This window comes from Eschrichtius robustus, chromosome 21, assembly GCF_028021215.1.
Source record: "Eschrichtius robustus isolate mEscRob2 chromosome 21, mEscRob2.pri, whole genome shotgun sequence".
Classification (NCBI taxonomy): domain Eukaryota; kingdom Metazoa; phylum Chordata; class Mammalia; order Artiodactyla; family Eschrichtiidae; genus Eschrichtius; species Eschrichtius robustus.
This window is the reverse complement of record NC_090844.1, coordinates 15,339,929-15,360,673: the sequence shown is the minus strand read 5'-3', so window position 1 is coordinate 15,360,673 and position 20,745 is coordinate 15,339,929. Positions and strand designations below refer to the sequence as shown.

General features: G+C 34.5%; 1 long non-coding RNA gene and 1 pseudogene across 1 annotated transcript in view; both read left to right on the top strand.

Annotated features, from left to right (window-relative positions):
* The window catches only part of LOC137756036 (uncharacterized), an 84,675-nt gene that overhangs the window by 48,645 nt on the left and 15,285 nt on the right, over window positions 1-20,745 (top strand). The window lies entirely within an intron of this gene.
* On the top strand, window positions 9,867-10,236 carry LOC137755975 (large ribosomal subunit protein eL33 pseudogene; annotated as a pseudogene).

The following is a 20,745-nucleotide window of genomic DNA, read 5'->3' as shown; positions in this document are numbered from 1 at the left end:
TCCTGATGGATAGTTCTCAGTGAAATAGTGGTCCCAGTTAGGTGAGTATATTATCACTGTATAGATTTAGTACATACTTGGAATCTTAGGTACTAAGATAAATGATCAAAGAATTATACATTCTCAGACTTGAAAATTTGTGCATTTAAATATTTATGTGGTTGAAATTATCAAGAATTATTAAAATAATACATTTTCATATAGATTTTGAAGACATATTACCATGGAAGCAAAAATAAAAGGATTACGATGTATAGGTACAAATGAAAAAGTGTAAGTTGTTAGAGATATCTATTTATAAAATTTTGGTTAAAAAAACTTACTTTAACTCATTTCAGCTGGCAAAATACTCCCTAGAAAATGGTAAATTAAGGCTAGAGACTTCAGGATTTTTTGCAAATATAGTGGGAAAATCTGTTACTTCAGTTTATTTTTGCCATATAGACTACTTTCTTATGTCACTATGGAGCTGCAGGCAATTCTGTTTTAATAAAGGCCTGTGTGAGCAGGAAAATAAATGCAGTATTATTAAGGAAATGTAAAGTATTATCAAAAGAAACACAGCCAATGAATGTTTAAGGATATAAAAATGGAAATAACTGTTGTAAATTAGAGTAATGACACGTGTAAATGACAAAATATATGACACTATAACTGATAAAATTTTGATCTCAAATACAAACACTCACACACACAAATATATAAAGTTACCAGCCACAGTCTGCTAAATAAGTGCTTATTATAATTAAAAAAAAAGCTTACCCATAATAATAGAAATCACAAACCATATTAAAAAAATACATAGAAACACAAATAAAAGCTATTTTGTTACCATTACATATTGCAGTTAAGACTTCAAAAATAAATTTCAGTAATACACAATGCTATCTCAACTTATGGCAGTGTGTACTGGCTCATTCCTACTTCAGTGCAATCTGGTTAGGTGCAAAAATACTTTTGAGAATCAGACTACATGAATAATATTATAATAAATAATATATTAAAAGGCTCTAGAATTATATTGTTACATGGAAATATAAATATTCTATAAATTGCAGAAGTCAAAATGAGTATATTTTTCAACAAATTATGTGTATAAAAATATATGCATAAATATTAACAAGAATTGAAATAAAAATTTATAGGATGCAAAATATTTTTGCTTTTCATGTTCACCGGTGTTTTGTTTTTCTAAAAGTTTCTGAATTATCTTAGGCAATAGATAATTAAAATTCCCCAACATATTCTTTATCAATAGAAAAGAAGCCTTATCTCATGTGAAGAAATGTTAATTTGTTTCTTTCCGTTAATGAGCCCAGAATCAGTGTCCTGTGACAGTTATTTATTCATTTCTCTCTGGGTGACACAACCTTCAGAATAACATTTACTTCTTGTCTTCCTGGCATCTCAATCTAAAAACCTAAGGAAATAAGATCACATTTCAGCATTTCCCTCACTAAAGATTTTTATTAGTCAAGAGAATTGCTGTTCTCAAAACAACAGATGACACTCAATATAGAAAATCGTCCATCATTTTCCAGATTTGGGAGTCACATCTTGCTAGCTTCACCAGATGCTGTGCCCTTGCCTCTACTGGACTTAGATTCGCATCCACTTACCTGTGATGACTCTTATGTTTCCAAAGGATAGGATAAAGGGTATGCCCTCAACAAATACAACTATTCGTCCCTGGCTGGGCATCCGACCCAAATCCTATCTCTTCACCAATTGTTAGTTCAACCTGCCAGCTGCGGAAACCTTAAGATGGGAGAAAATATTTGCAAATGAAGTAACTGACAAGGGATTAATCTCTAAAATACACAAATATCTCATGTAGCTCAATATCAAAAAAAAAAAACAAAACCCACAACCCAATCAAAAAAATGGGTGGAAGATCTAAATAGGCATTTCTCCAAAGAAGACGTACAGATGGCCAAAAAGCACATGAAAAGATGCTCAACATTGCTAATTCTTAGAGAAATGCAAATCAAAACTGCAGTGAGGTATCACCTCACACCAGTCAGAATGGCCATCATCAAAAAATCTACAAACAATAAATGCTGGAGAGGGTGTGGAGAAAAGGGAACCCTTCTACACTGCTGGTGGGAATGTAAATTGGTATAGCCACTATGGAGAACAGTATGGAGATTCCTTAAAAAACTAAAAATAGAACTACCATATGACCCAGCAATCCCACTCCTAGGCATATACCTAGAGAAAACCATAATTCAAAAAGATACATGCACCCCTATGTTCATTGTAGCACTATTACAATAGCCAGGACATGGAAGCAACCTAAACGTCCATCAATAGAGGAATGGATAAAGAAGATGTGGTACATATATACAATGGAACATTACTCAGCCATAAAAAAGAACAAATTAATATTATTTGCAACATGCATGGACCTAGAGATTGTCATACTGAGTGAAGTAATTCAGACACAGACAGAGAAATATCATATGATAATGCTTATATGTGGAATCTGAAAAAAGGGTACAAATGAACTTATTTACAAAACAGAACTAGAGTCACAGATGCAGAAAACAAACTTATGGTTACCAGGGTATGATGGGGGGGAGGGATAAATTGGGAGATTGGGATCGTCATATACACATTACTATAAATAAAATAGATAACTAATAAGAACCTACTGTACAGCACAGGGAACTCTACTCAATACTCTGCAATGCCCTATATGGGAAAAGAATCTACAATAAGAGTGGATATATGAAAAAAAAAAGAATTATACTTGTCCTTTTCCTCAAGGCCTAAAAAGAATGGAAGAATCTAGATCCTAGCTTCATAGTACTTGAAACCTAACCTGACTTTTCTAAATTCTCCGTAAGGAAAGGGGTTTCAAAAGCAAAGGGAAAGATAAAATGTATAACCTTAGACATTTTTCATTGTTGCCTAAACATCTGGTACTCTCCGAGAGCAGGGCTGAAAGAAGATATTGGTCGGTGACCAGACTGTGTAATCTTAGCATTTCAGAATTCTCCCTGAATATAGATGTGAGGGGAGAAAAAGCTCATCAGTGTTTGCCAGTCTGAAAATTGTTTTCCAAATATTTGCATAATAATGCCTATACTGGTCTTGCAGCATCTCTAAGTTTTTTTTCTTTTAAGTATCTTACTTTCCCTCTTTTTTTCAAAAAACGTTTAAAAAGATTTATATGGTTGCTTAACACACTCCAAGTTATCTGAGAACTTTTTTAGACTTGAGTAGCGGGAGGAAGTGAAAACAATTTGTGAAGTATCTGATTGGGAAGGGCACCTAGAGAAAAAATTTAAAGTACACATGTAAATAACATTTATATTAAAATATTTAAAAGACTATCGTTTTTCCCAGACCATTATATTGCTCAGCGACATGATTTTTGCTGGAACATAAGGAAGTGGACAAGCAGAGGGAAGCTTGGAACTTAAAAAGTTCCGACTTTGCCTGACAGTTTCTAAGAGGAAATTATTTATGTCTCTCTTAATACAGGGATAATAAGGGGAAGTGGAAGTCTACAGAAGATAGAGGAAAAGGCTATAAAAGTTTTGATACTTGAATAAGGTATTTTAATTCCCAGATGAGGATCCAGTGACAAGTACCATAAAATCAGGATGACCCAATAAAGACTTGTGATGAGCTAATTTTACTCAAGAATGAGGAAAAAATCAGCATGAATAATAACTGAAGATTAGAGGAAAATGTATTTAATACACTTAACTTTGTAAAAAAAAATTCTGACCTAAATTATACATTATTCATTTAAATGCACAGTATTTAAATGCACTAGATAGTAATTCTCATAGACACTAAGTATAGCTTTGTTAAGCACTCTGTGTTTTAAAAGAGTAGAAAAGGAGCTTTGGTTTAAATCTTCCAGTTAATCATGATCATAGGAAGTAAGAGGTTAACATGAGGACTTAGCTCGGCTATCTCCACACACCAGGTGGATAAATATGGACATCTGAAATATAATGCCCAGAAGATAAAATTTTTAAAAATCCTTGAGTTGTAGCCTACAAAATACATTAAAAACTTTAAAAAATATTAGTATATATATATATATATATATATATATATATATATATATATATATATATATATATATATCCAAACTGTCTTTAGATTTTCAGCTAGATCAGTTTTCCTAGCTGGTAACTTTAGAAAATGTAGGAAAGCCCACCTAACAGCTGCTGCTATGATTATGATTCCTCATCTTTGAAGCATACTTTCAGTGAATAATATTCTAAGCTCTATGTTAGGTTTGAGGAGAAAGTTAATTACATTCTTGAACTTTCCTGGATGGATTCAGATGTCACAATCTATTTTTTTCATTGTTTGGGCCAGAAATAGAATCAGAAATATGTTCACTGTGACCAGGAAAAAGATCTAATCTCTCGAATTAATATTTTTTAATAGTATTTATTACCGCTAAATAGTAATTTTTCTCCCAATTTGCTTCCGCATATGGACATGGAGTATTTCCCCATTTTACAGCCATTCCTCTTCTATAATGTTTCTATCAAAAGGTCATGTTTCTAAGGGCTGCCTCTGGAGTTCCAGTGTTGAACGTGTTTTCATCAGAGAACAGATAACCAGCACTAACTTCATTTGCCTTGTGATGCCCCATCTTCTACAGAAGAATCTATCTTCCCTCACAAAGCATATTCTATAAGATCCAGCACTAAACATGGGCTAATTCTAAAGAATAGAATCTCCTACTTAGATGATCAGTACTTTTACTCCTATTTCTCATTTTAATTCCTATACTCAGATACTCCTCTTAAATGCTTTCATATTTACTGTTAACTATTTGGTTTATAAATTGTAACGTCTGACACGAAAATACCAGACATTTCTCATGCACTTTGGGTTCCATTTAGGATGTTAGGATTCTCATTGTAGTTGAATTGTGAAAATATTATTTGTAGATTTATATTGAACTTTGAGTTTTGTGGAATCATATAAATCAAAATTATTTACCCCATGGCCTGACCATAGAATTTAGTGGGTATTATTTAGTTTTTCAATTTTAGCCCTATATTTGACAAAAGCATGCATTTATTAATAAGTTTCCATCAGTAACAGTGATATGGTATATTTAGAATCTTTCTTCTGGATTTTTTTCTAGTAATATTTTCTTCTAGCTGTAAAACCAGACAAAATTCTAATCCAATCCCATTTCTTCTATTTACAAACAGTCAAATTTTGAACATTACTTAAACTCTCTCACTTTGTTTCCTTAATCTGTATAATAAGCGTAATACCACTGTCATAGGCCATTATAAAGATTCAATGACTATATATAAAATAGATAACTAATAAGGACCTACTCAATACTCTGTAATGACCTATATGGGAAAAGAATCTAAAAAAGAGTAGATATACGTATATGTAAACTGATTTGCTTTGCCGTACAGAAGAAACTAACACAACATTGTAAATCAACTACACTCCAATAAAAAAACAAAAAAAAAAAAACGAAAAATGTCTTAAAAAAATAAATAAGATACAAGGATGTAATGTATAGCACAGGGACTATGGTCAATATTTTATAATACCTTTAAATGGAGTATAATCTATAAAAATATTGGATCATTATGTTGTACACCTGAAACTAATATAATATTGTAAATAACTACACTTCAGTAAAAAATACAGTAATGTAAAAAAAAGATTCAATGAGAGGTTATGCTCAGTAAACATTACTTCCCTTAATCTAACTTTTTAAAAATTTTTTTATAATTACATTTTTTAGAGATAATAGTAGATTCACATGGAGTTGTAAAAAACGATGCAGAAATTTCTTCTTACCTTTTAACCAGTTTTCCTCAATGGAAACATTTTTCAAAATTGTAGTACAATATCACAGCCAGGATATAACATTGATAGAATCCACAGATCTTGTGCAGATTTCCCCAGTTTTATCTGTGCTACTGTGTGTGTGTTTAAAATTTTATTTTAAACTAATTTTAAACTTATGAAAAGCTAAAAGAATAATACCAGGAGCATTTTTTCTTTTTCCTAAATCATTTTAAGTTGCCAACCTGATGCCCCATCACCTCCCAAATATGTAAGTATGAATATCCAACAAACAAGGCCATTGTTCCACATAACTTCACTATTACCATCAAAATCAGGAATTTAACATGGGTACATATTACCATCTAATCTACAGAGTTTATTCAAGTTTCACCATTTTCCAATAATATCCTTTCTAGAAAAGAATCCAATTCTATTTAGTTGGCACATCTGTTTAAGTCCTGTTCACATTGGATCTATTCTTCCATCTTTACTTGACTTAAATGATTTGACACTTTTAAAAATTGTAGGCCAGTTATTTTATAGTATGTCCCTCAATTTGGGTTTGTCTGATTTTTCTTCATGACTAGATTCAAGTTAAGTATTTTGGGCAGGAGTATCAGAAAAGTAATACCAAATTATTCTCACTGCATTCTATCAACTGATAAGCAAATTCAATGTGTGCCATTACTGGGGATATTAAACATTAGCACGTGATTAAATAGTTTCTTCCAGGTTTCCCCAGTTGTAAAGATTCCCTCTTTTACCTTTATAATTGACAAGCATTTTGCACAGAAGTTCTTTGAATTTATAGAAATATCTTGTGCATCATTTAACTCTCACCAAAATGTTTTACATGCATTGATGTTTTTGGCTGAGTTACTTATTACTGTGATAATTGCCAGATGATTTTCTTATTCTGTAGTTTTCTCCTCCATTTATTAGTTGGCATTTCACTGTTATGAAAATCTTTCACCTCTGCTCATTTAGTCATTCATTCATTTATTCATCCATTCATTTATTCATGCATTCATATCTGTATGTACTGGTGGATTTCTGTTTTATTCAATTGATTATAATATGTTGCTATTATTACTTATTTTAATGCTCAAATCGTCCCAGATTTGACCAGTGTGGATCTCAGGCTGGTTTGTGTATCCTTTTGACATGGTTCCATCATATGGGGAACATTTCTTTACTTTCTGGTACATCAAAATGCTCCTGGCTCATCCATTTCTTCCCTTCCCCAGTCCAGGAATCGGAAATTTCTCCAAGGAGCTCTGGTTCCTTTTAGTGGAGAATGGTATTTATAAAGCAAGATCTGAGTGAAAGATATGCTCATTGCTACTGGAGTATCTCTGCTCCCAGGCTCTCTCAGGACAGAGCTAGGATATATATGAACTATGTTATATGCAATTACATTATCTATCCCCACATTTTCCTTCCTTCCTCCCTCCCTCCCTTCCTTCCTATCTTCCTTCCTTTTTTCTTTCTATTTGTCATCTATCTATCTACTGAAAACTATAAATTCACATTAATATTTCCATATCTAATCTAACATTACAGGGTTCATTCTAGTTTTCTTTTTTTCCATATTTGTGACTCCCTTTTCTAGCAGCAATGAATCGGACTCAATTTTTCTCAATATAAATAACTATTTGATTAGTTACCGTCATAGGTACTCAACTCATATAAAAGCCACCATCACCCTCCTCTCCACCCTCCCCATCTCTCCGCCACCGGTGTGACAAACTTCTCAAGCTGCTTGGTTTCTGAATACCCTACACTAGCAACTGCCACTTCACTCCTCCTCATGGATGCCGTTCTCACCCTACTCAATCTTCAGTCTTTCACATTAGATGCCACTACTCACCTCCGCCTTCAGACATCTTCCTCAACTCTCTCATCCTCGAATAACCAGGCCAGGCTGCCACCAGTGCACCCAAGCCCCCAGACACTCTGGAACCCCACTCAGATTCTGAAAGCCTCCCTTAGGCAGTGCCCGTAACCCTGTATGGATGACAGTGTTTTCACATCTTCACCTAGTCGTTTGTTGACCAAATTAGGAAGAAAGGAATGGAGGAAATGAGGAAGTAAAGGAAAAGAAGTGCACAGAAAGAAGGAAAGGAAGGATTTTGTTTTAAATCAGAGATCTATAGACCCCTATCTTACACTATACATAAAAATCAACTAAAATGGATTAAAAACTTAAACATAAGACCTGAGACCATAAAGCCCCTAAGAGAAAACACAGGGGAAAAACCTCCCTGACATTGACCTTGGCAATGATTTTTTGAATACGACACCAAAAGCTTAGGCAACGAAAGCATAAATAAATAAACAAACTAAAAATTTCTGCACAGGAAAGGAAACCATCAACAAAATGAAAAGGCAACCCATGGAATGGGAGAAAATATTTGAAAACCATAAATCTGATAAACCATATAACTGAAAACCATATATCTGATATCCAAAATATATAAGAAACTCATACAACTCAATAGCAAAATAAACTCATAAAAAATGGGCAAAAGAGCTGAATAGACATTTTTCCAAAGAAGATATACAGATTACCATTAGATATATGAAAAGGTGCTCAACATCACTAATCATCAGAGAAATGGAAATCAAGATCATAATGAGATCTCACCTCACATCAGTTAAGTAACCATTATCAAAAAGACAAAAAAGGCAACAAGTGTTAGGGAGGATGTGGAGAAAGGGGGACCCTTATATACTTTTGATGGGATTGTAAATTGGTATACCAATTATGGAAAACAATATGGAGGTTCCTCAAAAAATTAAAAATAGAACTACCTTATGATCCAGAAATTCCTGTTCTGGGTATATACGCAAAGAAAATTAAATCAGTACCTCAAAAAGATATCTGTGCTCCCATATTCATTGCAGCATTATTCACAATAGCTGAAATACAAAAACAACCTAAGTGTCCACTGATGAATGATTGAGTAAAAAAATATTTGTATGTACATACAATGAAATATTACTCAGCTTTTAAAAAAGAAGGAGATTCTGCCATTTGCAACAACATGCAGGAAAATGGAAGACATTATGCTAAGTGAAATAAGCCAGAATCAGAAAGAAAAATACTGCCTGATCTCATTTATATGTGAAATCTTAAAAAAGTTGAATACATAGAAAGAGAGTAGAACAGTGTTTACCAGGGGCTGGGAAGTGGAGGAAATGGGGAGATGTTGGTCAAAGGGTATGATGTTTCCATTATGTAGAATGCATAAGGTCTGGAGATCTGATTATCAGCATTGTAACTATAGTGAATGGTACTGGATTGTGTACTGGAAATTTGCTCAGAGAGTGGATTTCAGGTGCTCTTACAACAACAACATGTTAACTGTGTGAGGACATGGATATGTTAATTAACTTGAATGTAGTAATCATTTCACTATATATATATATATATATATATATATATATATGTATATATCTCAAAACACCATGCTGTGCACCTTAAATATATACAATTTTTATTTTTAAAAAAACAAATAAAAATAAAAGTAGAATTACCTTGAGATCCAGCAATTCCACTTCTAGAATTTATCCAGAAGAATTGAAATCAGGATCCAAAAAGTTTTAGTACCCCTATGTTCATTGCAGCACTATTCACAATAGCCAAGTTGTGGAAACAATTAAAAGTCCATTAACAGATGACTGTGTAAAGAAACTATGGAATATACATCTAATGGAATATTATTTAGCCTTAAAAAAGACAGGAATTCTGCAATGCATGACCATATGAATGAAGCTTAAGGACAAACTAAGTGAAATAAGCCAGTTATAGAAGACAGGTATGGCTTGATTCGATTTGTATGAGGTATCTATGAATAATCTCTAAATAGGTGCTGTACAATATTGTACCTATAGTCAACAATAACATATTGTACATTTAAAAAATTTTAAGAGGTAGATCTCATGTTAAAAGTCATTTCCGTAATAAAATTTTAAATTTAAATTAAAAAAATACTTTTCTTTTTCAACCATCTTGGACCCTGTGGAGGCCTGCTGGGAGCAGGACTTCTAAAACAATAAATATGTCTGGAAGGCTGTGGTCCAAGGCCATTCTTGCTGGCTATAAGCAGGGTCTACAGAACCAGAGGGAGCACACAGCTCTCCTGAAAATTGAAGGTGTATATGCTTGAGATGAAACTGAATTCTGTCTAGGCAAGAGGTGTGCTTATCTGTACAAAGCAAAGAACAACACAGTAACTCCTGGTGGAAAACCTAACAAAACCAGAGTAATCTGGGGAAAGATAGCTCGTGCCCATGGAAACAGTGGCATGGTTCATGCCAAATTCTGAAGCAACCTTTCTACTAAGGCCATTGGACACAGAATTCGTGTGATGCTGTACCCTTCAAAGATTTAAACTTACTGAAAAGTAAATAAATAAAAGTGTGGATTTGTTCCCTTGTAAAAAATAAAATAAAATAAAAAAATAGAACCAGTCTGATCTCAGTGTCTAGCATAGGACTGTACTGATTGAATACAAGGTAATAAATATTTGATGAATAAAAAATTTTAAAAAACCAATCAAGAGATTTATTTATCACCTATCCCAATAGAGATATGAGAGGGAAATTTTTCTTTTTAACTGGCAGTGTGGTTGTGTAAGGGAGAAAGAGTAGTGAAGGAAAAAGTTAATTTAGGATATTTAAAATAGGCCAAGAGTTGCCCCCTGAAAAGTTTACAGAATTGTCACAGTTTGGCTTTAGAGTCCACAACCACCTATAAAAATTAATAAAAAGACATCTTAATTAAAACAGAGTCAGGAAGCCAGAGGGGGAGCTCTCCACCCTACAAGGATTGCAGATCCCGACAGGAAGAAGAAAGACTTCCTCTTCCTGTCTGGCAAGAGCTCAGCCAATGAGAGACTGTCACAACTCAGCCAGTGAAAAGCCACTATACTTGGCACTCTCAATTCCTCCAATGGACTCTATGTTTAGTACAGCCCTCCCAACTTCCTCTTCTCCTCTTTAAAAGAGTTCTCCTCTCCTTGCTGCGGGGAGACTTGTGAGTGGCTCACCGTTGCAATTCTTTGCTGATCCCGAATAAACCCATTTTTTGCTGGAGAAATAACTGGCAGTCTGTTTGTTTAAGGTCAACACTCCCCATTTTGTGCTTTTCTGTCTCACATATTGTGGACACCTAGCACCCTCATGGACTCTCCCCACCTTGCCTCCACTTATTAGGCAAGGATTTGAAACTCACTCACATATTGTAAATAAGCAAAAGCCAACTTTTTTTTTCTTAGATAATGAATATGCAGAGACGAGGTGCTAAGTATTCTTTATCTACCTCACATCCTTTAAACAGATGGCTTCTCTAGGCACCAACCTTGCCTTTCTTCTCCATCATGCTTAAAGCTGAGGTCATGGCTCGGTTTTTGACCTGTATCTCATATCTCATTCCTCCCTATCTCCACCAGACCACGCTCTAGATAGTATTCATAGCTGGTTCTTGCTTCTTAATAAACGAAAAGATAGAAGGAAATGACTTCTCACCTGCTCAGGGGAAAAACTGATTGATTGCAGACTTTATGGGTGAAGTATGGAAAACTGAACCAGTGATAGGGCCCTTTGTGTTCTTCCTGACATTACGGAGGAAGACAGGCTACAGAAGACAAGCACAGGTAGGACAGCGCACCAGTCTGCCTGGCGATGGATCAGAGGTGCAAAAGGCAGCAGAGTTTATAAACAGAGACCAAGATGAGACCCCAGAGAAGTGGTTCTGAGAAGCCTGAACATACGCTCCTGTTGCCTCTGCTGATGGTTGTAGTGATCTCACACTCAGACCTTCAGTCAGACTTTCTTTGATTTTCCTTCCCCTACAGTTTCTCGGCAGTGAGGTGTTTCACTGAACATCTGGAGTAGCAGCATAGGAAAGTGTCATAAAAATGGAGGAAATTAAACGAAACATGCCCGGTAGGAGCCGAGCATGAATGCACCAGTTCCTGTTCTTCATTGCTGTTCTTTCCAGATGTGGAGACTTTTCTTGAAATGGAAGAAATAAAAAAAGAATGGTTAGTGGTGTCTAAAAATATATAATTGGATTCAATGACTATTGTGCTGGAAAGGTGTTTTTCAGAGGTACTTCCTGGAGAGAAAAGACATAGGAGAAATTATATTTTGGCTGGCCTGGCAACATTATTTTCCACCCTGAGGACTGTGAATGTTTTATCTGGCTGTCATCTTATTGGCTTTGCCGAAAAATTTAACCCTTTGAACATATATTAAGAACCGAGTGCCAAGGTAGCTGTTCAGTGTCTCCACCTCAGCTTCTAGTTGGCTGGCATTGCTGCATATTAAAAAAAATAAGATACACTGCTGTGGAATACAGGGGAATATTTTCTTTACGGATAGAACCTTAATGGAAATGTGGAAAAGAGTCACTAATGTCTTAAGAAGTTTCTTTGTATTTAAGTTGCTTAAAATCTTCTTACCTTTCACTCAGTGCTGTTGACTGGGGTTTTTACCTCCTGCTGTTGACAGGGTTTACCTTTTAGAAGGAAAGTCATTTTCTCGATAATTTTCTCAATGGTTCTAATACCACTCATGATGAGTGATTAAACTTCACTTGGTCTTTTTCCTCTTTCTAATTCCACTCATACACAGTTTTCCTTACCTGAAAGGGGAAAAAATTGTACCTTGATCTTCAAAACTATTTCATGGAGTTGCATATGCCCTCAACAAACTTCCCTACTTTGTACCCCTCATAGTTTTCTTGTCACTTGGAAAATGACAGGATCATTTTCCAGCCCAAAGTCTGAAATAAAAGAACATATAGTTTCGATCAAAGGAAAAGGAGAGAGGCATCCTGCTGTAGCAAAGCAACTTTGACATTTTCCTTCTATTCAGAATGTTTGATTCATTCTTCCATTCATTTAATATCTATCTATTGAAATGTACTAGCTATAAGGTAGAGAATTACATTTCAGGTGTCATTACACATTTTAGGTGTAAGGATCTTAGACACGTTCTCTGTCCTCAGAAATTTAGATTCCAGTAGGTAAGAAAAGATATTTTTAGAATAACCTAAAGGCTGCAAGAGAAGTACCCATTAAGTGCTAAAACTGAAAAGATGAAAAGATGTATGGGAAGCATGAATCAGGGAATTATTATATTAATTTAATGAATCAGGGAGTTATTTTATGGGGAAAGTTCCATTTGATTTGGGACAGGAACACTGGTTGAATTTCCATGGGTGGAGATGGGGTGGGAGGAATTCAAACAAGGAAGAATGGTATAAACAAAATCGCTGACAAGGAACTGACCAATATACTTGTTTGTTTGTGTCACATGTTTCTCATGTAGGGAGGACAACGAAAGTTCCCCACACCGGTATTGCCTTTCATTTCTCATGTGTTCCTCCTAGTTCTATGCCTTAACAGGGCTCCATGGAGCCAAGGAAAATGTGAAAGCTTCCATGTGTTCGCCCCCCAAAAGCTGTCTACTTAAACTGAAGTGTATGCCCAATCCACCAACCCTCAAGGTCTGAGAATTACACATAAGTGATGAGGTATACAAATGAATGTAGCCCCCAAATGAATTTTCAGAAATACTCTCAGCAATGGAAAGGCAGTTGGGCCCTCTGAAAGCTTTTATGGGTTTTTTTTTTTTCTCTTACAACTACCCATCCCCTGCTTAAATTCCTCTAGTCGCATGGAACTCACTACTCTAAAGAGAATCCTTTTTCCTTCTGAAAACTCTACTACAAATTTATTTTTCACATGTTAAGTGGAAACCTGAACTTCTGCCCTCCAGTTCTTTTCTCCAGGAGGACTGCTCCCCGAAGCAGTCAGGCTGTGAGAAAATCCTCTTCTGCTAGAGATAAACTCTATTTTCCTTACGTAAATAACCTACAGGTTTCTCTATAGGGTGACACACATACACAATAATTCCTACTCTCCAACCCATGATTTGGAATGTTGGATGGATTATTTTGCGTATTTACTCCTAAATTCCAGAGACCTCAAAAATACTTGCTAAAATAAAGCTCTTACCATTAAGAATGAATCATGTGGAGAGAAAAGAATACAATCAACATCCTTGGCAAAATAATAATAATAATAATGACAATGAAAATGATGATGATGATGATGATGATGATAATGGCTTTATAAACCTCTTTTTTAAAATAAATATATTTATTTTTATTTTATTTTTGGCTGTGTTGGGTCTTCGTTGCTGCGCGTTTATTTTTGGCTGTGTTGGGTCTTCGTTGCTGCGCGTGGGCTTTCTCTAGTTGCAGTGAGTGGGCTTCTCATCACGGTGGCTTCTCTTGTTGCTGAGCACGGGCTGTAGGCGCGCAGGCTTCAGTAGTTGTGGCTCATGGGCTCTAGAGCACAAGCTCAGTAGTTGTCTCACATGGGCTTAGTTGCTCCTTGGCATGTGGGATCTTCCTGGACCAGGGCTCGAACCCGTGTCCCCCACATTGGCAGGTGGATTCTTAACCACTGCGCCACCAGGGAAGCCCAACCTCTTTTCTTTATGACCCATTCTCTTATGGAACCAAATAGATTGGGTTTGTAGAGCCTTTGTTCCAGAATGTTTAAAACATGGCAATACAGTAATTCAGGAGGCAGGAGTGGCAGTGAATATTGTGTTTTCAGGGATTATTTACCACAGCCTGACTGTGAGAGCCTATTTTGTGAAGGGAGATAATATTAGGACATTGGGGAAAACCACTGGTTGTCAAAAGTACTGTTGAATCTTTTATAAAACAAAAGAATAAACCTAAGCTCGGAGACCAAAATACAGAATGGTTCCAAGTTTTGCTTTGGCTACAGGAGCTTGTCTGCATCTCTAAATAAAATAAAAATAAACGTAACAGTTCTGTATTTCTCAATGTCTTGGTGAGTAATGCTTGTTTGTTGCCAGATATTTAGTCAAGCTGAGTTCTCCTACAGAAAGTCCAAAATGCTTTGGGTGCTTTTAAGACTGTGTCCCCAGCTGGCTAGTGAAATTCCTTTCTCTAAAGTTTCAGAGGAGTTCCTGGATACCAAATCTAATGGCCTCTTCTAAACCAATTCTCTCTATTTTTATAGAGTTGGGCAACCTCTCTTTGAAATTCTATCCTCCTCATAGATGTAAACATAACAAGAAGAGCTAGAAAAACACAGGGCTGCAATTCAGAGCTTGGATGCTTTGGAAACTAGTTGGCTGATGACATTTTTAGAACTCTTTTTACAAAAACTGATAAAGAAGAAGGCATGTCTCTCAGTAAAATTATAGATTTGCTCTTCAAATTTTTCTCATTTGGAGTTTATTTTGTAATATGCTGTGAGGTAGGCTCAAAGTCATTTTTCTCTACGTAGTCAATTTTTCTAATGTGATTTAACAAATACTCTATCCTTTACCACTGATTTTTCATGCCAGCTCAACATATACCACATTCTCATATTTAAAAGGATTTGCTGAACAATCTATTCTCAATTCAATTGCTCTATTTATCTTTTTCATGCTAATGCCATACTCTTTTAATTAATATACCTCGTTAACTTTTTTTTTAAAATCAGTCATCAATTTTATACACATCAGTGTATACATGTCAATCCCAATCGCCCAATTCAGCACACCACCATCCCCACCCCACCGTGGTTTTCCCCCCTTGGTGTCCATATGTTTGTTCTCTACATCTGTGTCTCAACTTCTGCCCTGCAAACCAGTTCACCTGTACCATTTTTCTAGGTTCCACATACATGCGTTAATATACGATATTTGTTTTTCTCTTTCTGACTTACTTCACTCTGTATGACAGTCTCTAGATCCATCCGCGTCTCAACAAATGACTCAATTTCGTTCCTTTTTATGGCTGAGTAATATTCCATTATATATACGTACCACAACTTCTTTATCCATTCATCTGTCGATGGGCATTTAGGTTGCTTCCATGACCTGGCTATTGTAAATAGTGCTGCAATGAACACTGGGGTGCATGTGTCTTTCTGAATTACAGTTTTCTCTGGGTATATGCCCAATAGTGGGATTGCTGGATCATATGGTAATTCTATTTTTAGCTTTTTAAGGAACCTCCATATTGTTCTCCATAGTGGCTGTATCAATTTACATTCCCACCAACAGTGCAAGAGGGTTCCCTTTTCTCCACACCCTCTCCAGCATTTGTTGTTTGTAGATTTTCTGATGATGCCCATTCTAACTGGTGTGAGGTGATACATCATTGTAGTTTTGATTTGCATTTCTCTAATAATTAGATGTTGAGCACCTTTTCATGTGCTTCTTGGCCATCTGTATGTCTTCTTTGGAGAAATGTCTATTTAGGCCTTCTGCCCATTTTTGGATTGGGTTGTTTGTTTCTTTAATATTGAGCTGAATGAGCTGTTTATATAATTTGGAGATTAATCCTTTGTCCGTTGATTCGTTTGCAAATATTTTCTCCCATTCTGAGGGTTGTCTTTTCGTCTTGTTTATGGTTTCCTTTGCTGTGCAAAAGCTTTGAAGTTTCATTAGGCCCCATTTGTTTATTTTTGTTTTTATTTCCATTACTCTAGGAGGTGGGTCAAAAAATATCTTACTGTGATTTATGTCAAAGAGTGTTCTTCCTATGTTTTCCTCTAAGAGTTTTATAGTGTCCAGTCTTACATTTAGGTCTCGAATCCATTTTGAGTTTATTTTTGTGTATGGTGTTAGGGAGTATTCTAATTTCATTCTTTTACATGTAGCTGTCCAGTTTTCCCAGCACCAGTTATTGAAGAGACTGTCTTTTCTCCATTGTATATCTTTGCCTCCTTTGTCATAGATTAGTTGACCATAGGTGTGTGGGTTTATCTCTGGGCTTTCTATCTTGTTCCATTGATCTATGTTTCTGTTTTTGTGCCAGTACCATATTGTCTTGATTACTGTAGCTTTGTAGTATAGTCTGAAGTCAGGGAGTCTGATTCCTCCTGCTCCGTTTTTTTCCCTCAAGACTGCTTTGGCTATTCGGGGTCTTTTGTGTCTCCATACAAATTTTAAGATGATTTGTTCTAGTTCCGTAAAAAATGCCATTGGTAATTTGATAGGGATTGCATTGAATCTGTAGATTACTTTGGGTAGTATAGTCATTTTCACAATATTGATTCTTCCAGTCCAAGAACATGGTATATCTCTCCATCTGTTGGTATCATCTTTAATTTCTTTCATCAGTGTCTTATAGTTTTCTGCATACAGGTCTTTTGTCTCCCTAGGTAGGTTTGTTCCTAGGTATTTTATTCTTTTTGTTGCAATGGTAAATGGGAGTGTTTCCATAATTTCTCTTTCAGATTTTTCATCATTAGTGTATAGGAATGCAAGAGATTTCTGTGCGTTAATTTTGTATCCTGCAACTTTACCAAATTCATTGATTAGCTCTAGTAGTTTTCTGGTAGCATTTTTAGGATTCTCTACGTATAGTATCATGTCATCTGCAAACAGTGACAGTTGTAACATCTTAATACAATAGTTTGGGTTTCTTTTTTTCAGAATTGTCTTACCTAATTGTGAGCCCTTGATCTTCAATATATTTTTTAGAATCAGCTTTTCAAATTCCCTGGTAAAATCTTGCTAGAATTTTTATTAGGAATATTGAATAATCAATGTCTACATTAATTCAGAGAGAACTGACAACAAAGTGGTGTTTCTTTCCACTTATTTTGATCTTTTTTAAAGTTCTTTAATAGAGTTTTTAAAGCGTGTGTGTGCATGCATGAGTATGAAGGTCTTATGCATTCTCTGATAAGTTAAACTCAAGATATTCACATAAATGGTGTTTAATTTTGTATTATGTGTTAATTTGTTATTGCTGATGTAAAGAGGTGCTATGGATTTTTAGGTTGATTTAATTCTTGGAAATCTGCTGAATTCTTATTAACATGAATTATTTTCTGTGAAGCTTTTCTATGTAAGTGACTAGAGCACCTTCTAATAATAGTTTTTATCTCTTCACTTCTATTCTTATCTCTTGGTCCCTTTTTTAAAAGGTATTTTTATTTTTTGCATTGGCCAGAACCTCCAGCACCACCTTACCTATTTCAACTCTTAATTGAAATGTTTCCTTTTGATCCATTTATTTAAACTCGTAACTCCCACCCAGTACTCTCTTTCCCCATTCCTGTGTTATTTTTCTCCCTGTGCCTAGGAGAGTGCTTGGAATATAGTGGGTGACAAACAAGTACCTGTTGAGTGAATAAATGTTGGATAGGAGGAGTGGTAGGGGGTATTCTTTCTTATTCCTTAAATTAAAAAAATTGTATCTAACTTATGAAAATTTCTATAAACATAGCTTTTTTATGTAAAAAATGTTTTCTTCTAGTCCTAGGGTTCTAGTATGTTTATACTAAAAGTTTAACTTTATCAAATGATTTTTCAGCATCTATCACAAAAGAGGCAGCATAAAGAGTGATTAAAAACCTAGACCTGGACGCTGGATTCAGATTGCCTGTATTTGAATCTCAGCTTTGCCTCTAATTAGTGCAATGAACTTAACTGGCCTAATTAATCTCCTTCAGTTTCATCTTTAAAATGTGGATGATAATACTACTTACCTCATAATATTATTATGAAAATTAAATTAGTTAATATGTGTAAAGCCCTAGACCAGTGTCTGGTGCAGTGTGAATGCTTTAATAATATTGTTAAATAAATACTATAATAATCATGGATTTTTTCTCCCGAATTCATTTTATGGCATTTTACTTTATAGGGTTTTTTATTATGAAAATCCTTACACTTAAAAAAAAAATCAGGCTTGTTCTCATTGAATTCATTTTTTACTATTCTATTGGATTTAATTACAGTTGTATTTAGGATATTTGCAACTACTTTAGAAATGAAATTAACATAACATTTTTTTCTGCAGAGCTGAATTTTTAAAAGTATGATACTGGTCTCATGAAATGAATTGGGTAGTTTTCTGTCCTTTTATATTTTCTAAAACAACTCATGTAAGATACAGATCATCTATTTCTTGAATTTTTGGTAAAGCTTACTTATAGAACATTCTGGGCCTAGTTTTACTTGTGGGAGGAGAAGTAGTGAGAAAGTGCTTGAAAATGAAGGTTTCAAGAACTTTAACGCAAATATATCCTACTATTTTGCTAAAATCTATTATTTTGTAAATTATATCTAATTTTAATTCACTATAGTGAGAAAATATAATGTACATAAAGTTGTTTTTTTATGGAGGCTCTATTTTGGCCTAGTACATACTCAATCTTAGGAATATTCACCTGTGCTCTTTTATTCTATGTGTGTTTGTGTTTGTTCGCAATAAATTCTCTCTCCATATCCCTCTGTATGTATATTATATATGTATGTACATATATATGTAGAAAAAATTTAAACCATATTTTAAAATACTATAACCTTGTTTTTAATCTCATATTTTTCTGAGAGAAATTTTTAAATACCTTGTTTTTAATCTCATATTTTTCTGAGAGAAATTTTTTACATACCTAGTGGGATCTTATGCTAGTGATTTTAAAATCTAACGTGAAAGCACTGTTATTTGATGTTAAATTAAACTCATTTATATTTATTCTAGGTACCATTCTATTAAGACAATTTTTTTCAACACACACAAAAATGTATATGCACAAACAAACACACACAGAGTTTTGCTTTATTTTTACTTTTTCTTCTGTCCTAGTGTCTATCTGATATATTGAAATTTCTTCTGCTGATTTAAAAGTTTATTTTCTATTTTTACTATTCTGGTGATTATTTGAATTTAGGCCTATATTTACCCAATAAATTCCTAAAGCTTCTCAATATTGTATACTCCCACTGATAACAACCTTATCATTCCTGATCTTCCTTGTTCCTCTTCCTCTTCCAATATCCTTTGGAGTTTTAGTCCCAAAGCCTTTATTTAAGTTAAATTGACCCTTGAACAACATGGGGGTCAATGGAGTCAACTCTCTGTGCAATTGAAGATCCACATATAACTTACAGTCGGCCCTCTGTATACATGGTTCCTCCTCATCCTTTGTTCTGAATCCATGGATTCAACCAACTGTGGACTGTGTACTACTGTAGTGCTTACTATTAAAAAAATCCTCGTAATAGTGGACCTGGGTGTTCAAACCCGTGTTGTTCACGGGTCAACTGTAATTACTTATTTAGATTTACTAAATAAGATTTGATAAATTCTTTCTTGAACTTATTTCATTTCTTTTTCAGGAACTTCTTTTTTCTTTAGCTAAAGAATATTCCTACAAGACTTTTTTCAAATGGGGATCTGTTTCCTAAACTTTCGTCAAACTTTATATTATTTATATAATCATCTTTATTTCATCTCACATTCAAATGACAATTTGAGCTGCATATAAAATTTTAGATTGAAAGTTGCTTTCCTTCAACATCTTGATAGTATTATTCCATTGCCATCTTTTATCTAATATTGTTCATAATTGGAACAATCCAACATAGTATCGAGAATGTATAGATAAGATAAAATAGGAACCATGTTCAGAGGACAGAACTATATTCCCACAATCCGAAAGAGAGAATTCTTTGCAATAAATTGTTCAACTACTGCCTGAAATGCTTTGCCCTTGAAAACAGGGAATCTGCATCTCTATTCTTCAGATTCCTATTCCTAATATCTATAGAGAATTTATATGTAAGTTAATTATAATAACATGTGTAAAATTTTATATATACTATTAATAAAGAAAATAAAGCAAACTCTTCCAATATTCCCTATTAATTAGTGTTCTTGCTTTGATCTAAGAAAATTAATAAATATATAAATCAGAATACTCTTCATCAAGTTTTAATTCCAGGCTAATTTATTAACTAACCATTTCTTCATCCTTGTGGCTGCATACACTATTTACTTGCTACTTTAAAATAAATTTAATCAAGTCCACAAACTTAAGTTTTAGTTTTGAAAGATATTATCAGCAGCTAAGAAATTGAAATAGTTCATTTCAATGA